Raw genomic sequence first — 12,221 nt, forward strand, 5'->3', positions numbered from 1 at the left:
AAAATTTAAATTATCTTGGCACGTAGCCATCCCTTCAGATAAGGTCCCGAGCACGTGTTATTGTAACCCTCAACCCTTCGCGATGTCACCAGATAAACGGACAGACAAACGATATCCAACACTATCGACCTAACCTCGCACCCTTTACTTATTCTTGTTGATTAAAATTACCATACATCAACCGTTTACAACCTTACACTCGAATTTAAGCTTTATTTTTTATAATTACAGTCTTTACCTCAATTTTGAGAATTTATTAGTTAGACTTTTCTGCAAATGAGTCGTTTAAAGTGGAATTTTAGTGTCAAAAATCGAAGAATTGTATATTGTTTTGTTCGGAAATAAAGTACACTATCGTTCGCAGATTGCATTTAGGCATTACACGATGATATGATATTTGTTCATTTGACACGCGACGTGACGAGGGTTCTCCCAATCGGCGGAATTTCAATTTGTGCCACGTATTTTTTTATTATTAATATTATGCAACGACAAGGCGTGACCTCACCAGATTCGATACACATCTGTGGCCCGCTTATTGACATTTTCCGAGATACGTCCTTTGTTTGGATTCCCACTGTTGTTTGAAGTCACTGTGGACCTCTGGTTCATCGGCTTGCTACTCAAACGGGGTACTGGACTTGCACCAATGAGTTATTAATTTATCTTAAGTGCAGTTTTTACTAACACAGTTGGCTCGACCATTATAGACGGTGATACGGCTCAACACCTATCACGTTGGTCTAACAGAAACCTCTGTGAGGTGTGGGTACTTCGTTCATCTTGCGATGGATGTATCTGTGACTATCGTGAATTTTATTGATCTTATTTTATGTTTGGATTCCGTTTATTTCTTCATAGGACATGTGAATTTCGCCACGTCTTTGTGTTTTCATTGTATACCAATACAGTTTTACGATCAAATAACGGTGGTAGAACAATTTCTCAACGAAATTCTGTTATACAATGGTGTTGCCGACGTTTCAATCAATTGCAAAACTCGTAGTCACAGTATGGCCATATATCTTGACCACAAAACCACGCACCCCGCATTTCAATTTGAGCCACTACCTCATACTTCGTACATTTCTTCCTTATTTCCCAAACAATTTCGAAGGTTCGCTTACAACAGCCCGATGGATATTTCGACGCTCAAAATTTCACGGCTGACCTAAGGCATGTTTTAATAGAATTTGCAAGTAATCCACCCACAATAGGTAGGTGATTGGTTGCCCAGTGGTACGTGAAAAGGGAACTACATCACTTTTGGTCGGTTAACAATGCAGCAAATTGACTTGTAAAGTTATTGTGAAGTTTGATTTGAAAATTTGTTTGTCACGCATCCGCTCGCAGTGAATTTACAATCGTATAAAAATTACGAACATAATTATATTTATTTACTTATCGAATTTATATTACTTGTCACAATTACAATTGTGTGTAAAAGAAATGATTAAATGTAAAAAAAATATACACTTCTCATCAAAAAAATCGAAACACTTCCGTTTTCATTGTTTCTGTCCGAATTTAACACAAAAAAGAATTCATACGATGAAAAAAAATACATAAATGTATAGCTGGCAGTTTGGCCATTACAGTAATAAGCGAAAATTCTAAATTCAAAATTAGAATTTCATTTGTTTATCTTATAAACGAAATGAATCACTGTTTTGAGACAAATGTGTGTTTAGGGTTGGAGTACATTTAGCGTTTAAAAACTAAAAATTGGCGCCTATCCTTAAACTTTTTGTTTTTTATTTCAATACTTCTTATTTCAACTGCAGCAGCGGCTTCGTGTTGTACGAAGGGTGGCTGTAAGTGACTCTACAATTAGAAGAAGGTTGAAGGATCGTGGACTGGTACCGCATAAGCCAGCAAATGGGCCGAAATTAACTGCAGACCATCGAAGAGCGCGCCTTAACTTTGCACGTGAGCACCTAAATTGGTCATACCTACAGTGGAGCAAAGTTCTCTTTTCTGATGAGTGTAAAATTATGCTGTATGGTAACGACGGAAGGAACAAGGTCTACAGAAGAGACGGAGAACGCTATGCACAATGCTGCATTGAAGAAAAGGTCAGCTATGGTGGCGGTTCGTGGACGGTTTGGGGAGGAATCAGCGCCGACGGTAAGACAGAGCTTGCTTTCGTGTCTGGGCCACGTCTGCCTGCACTAAACTGTCATCGGTACGTCGAAGAGTGTCTCGAGCCTCATGTGATGCCCTATGCACATTTTATTGGCAACGGCTTCATATTCATGCACGACAATGCTAGGGCTCACACCGCGGGCGTCGTACGAGATTATCTTAACGAAGTCGATATCTCTATTATGGAATGGCCAGCAAGAAGCCCGGACATGAATCCCATTGAACATCTGTGGGATGAATTAAAGAGACGAATTCGAGCAAGAGATCCTGCCCCAGAAACACTTAGCCAGCTGCAAGATGCAATCCAAGAGGAATGGGACAATATACCACAGCATGTGATCGTGACTCTCATCCGATCGATGAAGAACCGTATGGAAGCAGTAATTAGAGCTCGGGGAGGGAATACAAGTTATTAAATAAACGTTTTTTAGCTTTTTTTTTTCATTTACGTGTGTTGTTTTATCCATTTCCTTTATACTCCATACGGAATAAAAATGACTCATTTAACAAAATACGGAACCTATGAAAAATTCATTTAAATTTAGAACATTAACATTAAGATTTGATAAGCTCATATTACTCACTATTAAACGACATTTAACATTTATTCCTAAATGTACACATTTTTCTGATAATCCTGACAAAACGTAAACTTGCAAGGTGTTTCGATTTTTTTGATGAGAAGTGTATATTTTTCTACAATACCACAAAAATAAATTAATCGAAACACTACCAACTCGGAAGTAGAAATTTTATTACCTACTCAAAAAATCTAAATAAATTAAAAACTTGAGTACATATGCGTCAAGATACGGTCTCAAAAGTGACTGCAAGTTGTCTTCTAATAACTTGTATCTCTGCTCACCCCATTTAGTCCCCAAATGCGTGAGTTTACATACGTATAACATAGATAACGAAAATAAATATTTATGTAACATTGTCAACTTATCAATTTAAAGAGAATGCCTAAACTTGCTCCTCGCGTCCGGAACGCGCTCTGGCCGCAGCCAACACTTTTTCAAAATCGTGACTCGTCCCGGCCGCGCCGTCACGAACTTTGTCCCGTTAGACACTACCATACACCCACGCTACTCTCTCTTACCCACCACCCCGTAAGAATGAAAGAGACGACTATGTTTCCTAAGCTACGTGTAGCCTGAAGGATCGCGCCCGAGGCTTACTTTTTGATTGTTTTTGACGTGTTAACCTTATAAAAGCTTGGAATTGCGAATAGTTCGTACTACGTGTAGAGACATAGTCCTCAGATCCTTGTCTCTTACGGGAAGAGACATTGTCATCATTGAAATATGTCCCTATTTCCTACCTATCCTATACTACATACGAGCTTCCAAGTACACAAAAAAAAATCTGTTTTCTTAACTGAAGAGTCCCGCTCTTGTATTAGCATCTGTCTCTATCATAGTATTTTTTTTTACTTATTTATTATTGAAGTAAGTCTCTAAAAATCCCGCTTACCTTACACGATAATTATTATCTTATCTACCATAGCCTTTTATGTACCTTAATGAAATTAAAATAACAATAAATATTGTGTAAAGCATCTCTATCCGAAGACGATCAGAGTCCGTATTTTAAGATAAGATATTTATTGTGTGTATAAAAGGTACAATATACTTGCAGTTACAGTAGCAATATCATAGTCTCACTAAATTCTACCTTTTCAGGCTTTTACACAAGATTAAAATATTAGCATATTATTATTACTATTGCAGTCAATTAAATAAAACTAAGCTTTAACACTCCTAAGAAACATCGTAAAAGTATCTGGCTATTATTTTGAAGGATAATATTATAATTAATATTTGAATAACTAGATTAAAAAAAAAAATAAGTAACTACTTCTTACTTTTTGGCCTTCGATTGTCTTGCAAATAATCGCCATAAAATGAAAACCAAATAAGCGCTTGTGTGATTTTCTTCAACAAAACATCCATTTCTTTGAATTAATTGGGTAGTTTTCTAGGTCAAAGATAAATTTTGAAATTCTAATTACTAAATAAACACAGATCTAAAGGGGATAAAAAACGTTTTTTCTTTTCTATTTAACTTATTTATGAATTGTAATAAAGAAACATGTAATAATAAGTGCGACATTTTGTCACGTTTTTCTATGACGTCACAGGTTGCTTCATACATATTCCATAGTCATTTCGTGTTTTGACGTTTAGTAGAAACTACCATATTACATCTCAGCTGAAATTCGAGATCACAAATTTTGGTCGGTATTGAAAGTAGCTTGTCTATAGCGAGATTTCGTTAACAAAAATCACATTTAAACGTGATGTTTCAAGAAGGCGCTTACCTGGCGATGCAATGGTGAATTTTAATGTCTGTTACTATATCCAAAACGTTCAAAAGATAAATAAAGATGCAACGGTCATGACTTGGCATAATAATACACAATACACAGATAGGTATATGATTCAATAACACCACATCATCTATACAGATTATGCAACGCTTTGGAATTCAAGACCATATTGATACTTGCATTTAAGAACCGTTTAATTTCGTGATGAAACTTATCTTATATGGTATAGAATGATAATTACTTATTGTTAACTATTTACGTTCCGTTCCGTTAAGCAGTATAGAACGTTCTAAAGGGGTAGGCAGAGTAGTATATACAACCATTGCTCGCCAGCTATGTTTTTGTGCCATGTAATGGAAATCGTTTCACGGACAGAGACCATGGGTTATTGATGGTTCATAATTGGTAGTATGAGAGTATGACGATCGGAACGTCATTAGACGTTCTGTCCTTTAAAGTGTTAATGCGAATAAAAATATACTTATTATAGTGGGCGAGCCATATGTCATTAACCAGGCACAAATCCTATAAACCACGTGATGTCATTATGTATGATCCAAAAATTTATTTAAACTAAAAAAATCCTTTTTTGTTCAGAACATCGTAACAAATGTGGCTGCAAGTTTTAAAGATTTTGTTTTTTGACATGGCTTATTGTAGATTTGCCGCAGATGGCATTAACTACTTGGCCGGACAAATGGGGAACGCTGAAGGCTCTCACCCGGTACAAAATTTAAGACAACAGGCCTGAGGGTGCCCAGTTGGGCGCGAACCTCGGCTCAGGGCGTCGTCTGAGAGGATGAATATTTGAAAGAATTATTCGACCCTAGCGGGTCAATAGCGATGAGCGCTGAACGAGGGAAATCGTCGACCACGCCGGCGGGGGCGTGATTGACAAATGTGTCTTAAGCCCAAATAACGCCCTTGAACCGCGACGTACATACAATTATGTTTCCCTAATTCATTTTGAAGTGTAAATGACGATAGCTTGCTCTAATCATTAACATTAATGCTCTTAACACATTAGATTGACCAATTAAAGCTAACTACCTCACATTATTTAGCTGCGATTAAAAGCCCAATGAACTTGGGTTTAGGCGCGGTAACCCTGATTAACGATTGTGTAAAGTTTTATTACGTCATAAATGGATGGAAGTGTATAAAAATGTTTAAAAAGATTTTAAAGAGTGAAATAAATAAAATTCCATAGTAGTATTGAGTAGGTACTGTAATAAATTAATAATATTGAGGATTGAAAGTTGGTCTTATTTACATTATTTCTTTGGAAGAAATTGCTATTTAGCAATAAGGCCGCCGATTGTGCTTATCTTGTCGCTTTTGTAATTGTTTTTAGTGTTGTGTTTGTGCAATAAAGCGTTTTTGTATTGTATTGTAATAATACATAAAAAAATAAAAGGAAGATTCCTTTATTTTTATAATTACACGAATCGGAGACAGGGATAATCGCCGGTTGGTGTCACACCACATTTAGATTAAATTGTCTTAAGGGGCCTCTACGTGTTGGCTTCGGCCCCACGCACGCCTTCCTAAAGTACGGTACTCTATATAGGCCCGAGATATGGAAATGAAATACAAATCATTATTTTAATAATAATAATTGATTATCCAATCGGTCATGATTTTATGAATCTTAAAAATCTTCTTATCATGTGGGTTGAGAGGTGGATGACCAACCGCATCAACCCTGGTGTCAGGATTATTGTTGAGCCGCCATAGCCCCCTGACTCAAGTAACGACTACGTACTTACATCAGTAAGTAGTAACCGGGACCAACGGCTCAACGTGCCTTCCGAAGCACGGAACACGGAACTTAAAAATCGAATGTTTAAATGAAACAAATCCGGCTTAATGATCTTTACCGTTTGGGAAATCATTGCTTTTATCGATTTTAGAGTACCCATATCTATTTTTCAACATTAATATTCAATTTTAAATGATATAAGTTATCGCCATTATTGGTAATATCATGAGTTCACACCTCCGTTGGTGGTAAACACCGATCAGAGCTTGGTCACACAACGCATTAGTCTCTGCCACCCAACCTGTGTTAGACCACACTCGTGCGGACTATCGAATTAATTTCCACGATTTAACACGAATCCCAAATATACAATAATCAATAACATAGACAGGTTTACAAGAAAGTACAAACGGGCGATTGGATAGAACGATTGTTTATTAGGAAAATAAGATTTATAAAGAGACCAAAACACTTTTGATATGTGCATGCTAATAATAATTATGATAGCTTTGGTAGCCCAATTGGTAGAATGCTTGCCTCTCACTTTGAGGTCGCAGGTTCGAATCTAGCACAGGCCTAAACCAATGATTGTCGAAAGGCTATTTATTATTCATCTTTATCTCCCTAGCATTATCCCGTTTTTCACAGGGTCCGTTTACCTAAACTGAAGATTTGACAGGTCAGGTTTTTTATTTACAGAAGCGACTGCCTGTCTGACCTTCCAACCCGCGAAGGGAAACCAGCCCAATACAGGTTAGGTCATATCTACATCCGAAATGCATTTCTCGGGAATGTGGGTTACTCACAATGTTTTCCTTCACCGCTGAGCGTGTGATAATCATTTATGATCTAAACATGAATTCAAAAACTCTTTGGTTTAGACCTGTGCTGAAATTCGAACCTGCGACCTCACAATGGTAATCAAGAGTTCTTACAATTTGGGATACCACGAATTATTAATTGACAATCATGAAAAAATATTCTGTTTTAAAAGTGCATCGTCAAGGTTATTCTATTTGTTTATAAAAAACAAACTCTCTCAAAAACAAAATAGGTACCTTTTAAATTTTTGTTCCAGTTTACAATTAAAATTTTTATTCATGCAAATAAGCTTAGTGCGCATGCAACGAAGCAGGCTTGCAAAATATATTTTTTAATTAAAAAATCACTCAATATCGATTACAGTAAAACTAACATCAACGAAATCCGTGTTATAAGCATTGGTGTATAATTTTAAGTTACTGTTACAGGTAACAGACAGTTGAAACAAAACACTTTATTCGATTTTTGAAAATTTAAATTATTTTTTACTGTTAATAAAACGCGATATTCTGTCAGTGAACTTTAAAAAGAACATCTCTATTAACAATTTTGACATGAGAACAGAACATACATTTACAGAACTTTTCACGGTCGAATGTTCGCGAAAACATCATACATAGCCATAGTGACAATCAATCTACGATAATCCAACTTACAGTTTGATAACTCCGACTAACTATACTGGAGAAAGTTACCCATCGTCGCAAACTACGTTTATGGACGTTGCATATTCATAGTACCCTGTGGACATCCTATTGCAACCATTTTAGAAAGACCTCTACATGTGGCTAGCACCCCTAGACTATTCGGTAGTTTGTTAAGCGTCAGGGGGCGAGGAAGACCTGCTTAGTCTGGTCGTAAGTCCTCTGTGAATGTTACAGTGCTGGCAATAACTTTTATGCGCTGTTTAGTATCGGACGATGGTCGGACGAGTCAGGTGTTGAGTATAACAGACGTCGCTAAAAGTAAACCCTTTATAGATGGCTGTCGCAGTGAGCAAGTATACCCTAATATTGTATATGTAAAACAGCAGTGTATACCGTGTTGGGTTTTTAACGTCGCTACTTTCGCGAGTGGTTTAGAGTATCGAGTCAGGGATCAGATCAGAAGAAAGGGTGTACTAGTTAAAATGGTTGTAAATTAAACGAGATTCCTCACTCGCAATGGAAAGTGTTCGCACATCTAGACTTGTAAAACCTAAAACTGGGTCCACATTATATAGTCATTGTGTGTCGTATCCCCGTGTCGTTTCATCTTTGTATGGAGACCGCGAATGACCGCGTCCACCCTTCTTTTTCTATCGTGTAGGTTGTGAGGCGGATTACCAACCTCATCGACCCTGGTGTCAGGGCTACTATTGAGCCGCTAAAGGCATCTGACTCATGTAACGACTACGTTCTTTCATCAGTACGTAGTAACCGGGACCAACGGCTTAACGTGCCTTCCAAAGCACGGATCGTCTTACCTTCGGACAATCAGGTGATCAGTCTGTAATGTCCTAAACAAACTAGGGGTCACAAAGTGATTTTTGTGTTATGTCCCCATCGGGGTTCGAACCTGGGACCGTGAGCCTAACGCTCAACCACTGGACCACGGAGGCCGCGTCCACCCTAAACTAACGGGATGTTATGTTGGGCGTTGTGATATTTGTCCAGCTCATCAAGTTTCGAATTAATGAATAACTATGTGAAAGGAAAAAATAGCTGTACTTTATTGTGTTTATCAAGTTATACCGAAATAATTATAACTATATTGATGGAGAAAATTGCTGTAAGTACTTACTTCATTATGTTAAAACGGCCATCATAGCGTGTCGCTAGTAGAGCATTGTAGCAGAGACTCTGCACATACTGGCCTTTTGTTCTGACCGTCAATCATTTTAAATTTCGAAACTCTGATTCCATTCCGCATTTCCTTTCATTTTTACACTGATTCATGCCATCCCTGACCTTCATAAGAACAAAATAAATATATTATACTGTTTAGATCTGGCCGTGCTCTCTAATTCTGGATTTGTTTGTGAAGTATTATTAATGAACTATATATATTCCTGCTGAATTTAATACGTTATTTTTTTGTCGTCGTTATCACCAATCATCCCACTACTCTGCCGGCACGTGGGGATACCATCCTCACCACCCATCATGCCTGATACGAATACGATGATCAGATTTGGAAACTCATACAAATCATGTGAACCTAGCTTTAGAGTCAAAGCCGTTGCTCATCACTGGCAGTTGAAATACGTCCTAATGGTTTTTATTGCCATAATACCCATCGTTTATAAGCCCCAACAAAGAATGCATTTATATATTCATTCTAATATGAGATTAATCCAACAATAACTGATGTTCAAACTTGTTTAACGATATCTTAATACTATTTGAATGGTATTGATATAGCCTGTGTGATGTAATGTGCCATAGCTAAGGTTTAATCAACTATAAACTATAAATATACTTATCTAAATGTCATTTAATCTTGAGATTATGCTGTAGAAGTCGAAGAAGAAAAATAAATTATTTTGTAATGATAGGTTTGGTATGGAAAATCCATATCAAATTATCAATAAAAGTAATAATTATACTTTACGTAGGTATTTGATTTCTAGTTTTTAGTTTGAGCTAAAGTGATGGTTCTACACATACATTTGTATCTACCACTGCATGTCTCAAACTGTCATATATTTTGAGTTTTGATCTCTCAATATATACTTAGCTGTGTATTTGTGAATTGTTTAAAATAAATTATTGAATTGAATTATTTTTTCTTATCAATATAACATTTTTTTATATTTGGAATGCTTTTAATTTCTTTGTTTCTTTCTGTTTTTTTCTTTTCTTTCTAACATGACAGTTAAAATAAAGTTCTATTTTTTAATATTATTTCTCCCTTCTTAACAGCTCCTCTCTAATTATTTAATAAGCTAAAATATTTAGTAAGCTACCCCAACTATACACAAGTCTTTTTAAATAAACAATTTCCTTTCATTTTCAATTTAACTTGACAATTCAATATATAAACGAAGGCACATCTTTCCGTAGTAAAAGCGAATGTATCGATGTCTCTCAATCAATTCTGAGCAACTTTACGCATTCAACACTACAGCAATGTGAACGTAATAAACGCAGACAGTACTCTAACTGTGGACTTTTGCACATTAATAATTTTAATATAGACTGGATGGTTATTTTTATTCCAAATTATTTTGCGCTTAACACGATCCGTGACAGAGGGTAGAAGACGAGAGGTGAATTACTAAAATGACACATGATTTTTTTCATAAAAAAAAAAACAAAAATATTTATTTTTCAAAATTGACTTACGTAGTCAGTGTTTTTTGAACGTGAAAAATTAAATTACATATTATGTAACTAGCCGTAAAACCACTACCACATGGGAATCTGTAACGCTGAGGGAAAAACGTGGCCAGAAAACCTCCCAGCACATGGCCCTAGTCCTACTGTTTCATGTTTACATTTCTTCTACTACAATGCTATTTATACATTTATCACACATTTCTACCTGTAAAATATCTCACAATACTCCTCTAATATGTCATGCTACCTTATTTTATATCGAGACTGCCCGTTCTTTAACGGTGTGGAGTAATGTTTTGCTCAAACCGAGATAATAATTGTGTTTTGAATTGCGAGTTTAGCGAGTGGCTCAACGTCGCGTCGGTCATTTGTATGGACTTGAAGGTTTGTAAGGGAAATGTAGGGATTTAAGTTATTATAAAAAGAACCTACTTTATTATGAGTACAGATACTCTTTTATTCGTAGATTATTAATTTAACAATTAAGAGAACTTTTGCATTAAGAGAAGTCATAATTTATATTAGGTTAAATACATTTTGAGTCTGCTTTAGAAAAAAAATACATACATACATACATACATAAACTCACGCCCGTAATCCCTAATGGGGTGGGCAGAGCCACAAGTAATCAAAGACAACTTGCAGCCACAAAAAAAATATTTAAGTAATATTCAAATTCTACTCCTACATATATTATGTAGGTAAGTCAATATATAAAATATTCTCTAACCTATGTCTAGGACTATATTTTAATAGTTGTTCCTAAGCTCTCATACACAGTGGTACCTACTATGAGTACAGATGTGTAGCGAAAGTGTCGAGACGTCGGAACTCTCAGCTGTCCACGCGATTATCGAGTAACAACCTGTCGAGTTTTACGTGAGAACCTAACGAGTTCTCTGTGAGAACCTGCTGAGATTTACGTGGTAGTACTGCCAGAGATAAGCGAATTCAGATAAGCGAATGATTAGTAGTATGAGTAACTTAGACACATATTATTTTTATCATAAGTAAATAATAATTTCGTTTCTAAACTAAATGAAAGTTCGTACCTATATGTAGCTACGTAATCTAATCGAATTAAAATGCACTTAAAAGCACACTGCTGTTGCCATTAAACGTATTTTATAACATTTTGCCGGATAATACCGCTATTAAAGAAGATTCAACGAACGCCTCTTTACTTAAGGTATTAAAACTTATTTCTAATAGAAAAGGGGATTAAGAATGAAACCAAAAAAGTTTGTAATAAAATACGCGCCTATATTCAAATAAATTAAGTAATTTTATAATTTACATGTGAGGAAAAACTTAACTAAACATCACGCGGTTGGGCGTTCGTTCTAACAAATAAACTAACACTAAATTGATAAATTAGTACGTTTCAAAGTAATATAGTATATACATAAATGTGTACAATTACATAAATATCACAAAATCGCGTCGTTCAAAGATACGGAATAATAAGTCGCGAGCTCCCCGTACAAAACCTAGACGAGTGATTTCCACCCTTGTGTCCGAAGAGCGAGAGTTATTATCCCAATACAAACAATAAATAACCTAACAAACGGTTAAATACGCGAGAAACGATCCAAGCGCCAAGTGACAGCTTCCATCACCCAACACCTCGTGCTAAAGCCCCACATACCTCACTTGGTGTCAACCCCCTTGGTCCTTTTGAACCTTCATACTACTGCTGTCCCAGATTTTGAAAGGAGACGACGTAGATGCCTCAGGCATTCGCGGACTACTGGTGTAATTTGGTGGTAATCGTGAAGGAGTAGACAAAAAGCTACCGTAGGATAAAGAAGAGTTGACTCCAAGTGAAGCGTCCAATGTT

General features: G+C 36.3%; 2 protein-coding genes across 2 annotated transcripts in view; one reads left to right on the forward strand and one right to left on the reverse strand.

Annotated features, from left to right (window-relative positions):
- Positions 1–12,221, forward strand: part of LOC126370560 (phosphatidylinositol 5-phosphate 4-kinase type-2 alpha) — a 242,422-nt gene that overhangs the window by 188,678 nt on the left and 41,523 nt on the right. The window lies entirely within an intron of this gene.
- LOC126370608 (steroid receptor seven-up, isoforms B/C) overlaps positions 1–12,221 on the reverse strand; it is a 92,002-nt gene that overhangs the window by 55,897 nt on the left and 23,884 nt on the right. The gene's annotated exons all lie outside the window — the stretch shown is intronic.

Source organism: Pectinophora gossypiella, chromosome 11, assembly GCF_024362695.1.
Source record: "Pectinophora gossypiella chromosome 11, ilPecGoss1.1, whole genome shotgun sequence".
Lineage (NCBI taxonomy): Eukaryota > Metazoa > Arthropoda > Insecta > Lepidoptera > Gelechiidae > Pectinophora > Pectinophora gossypiella.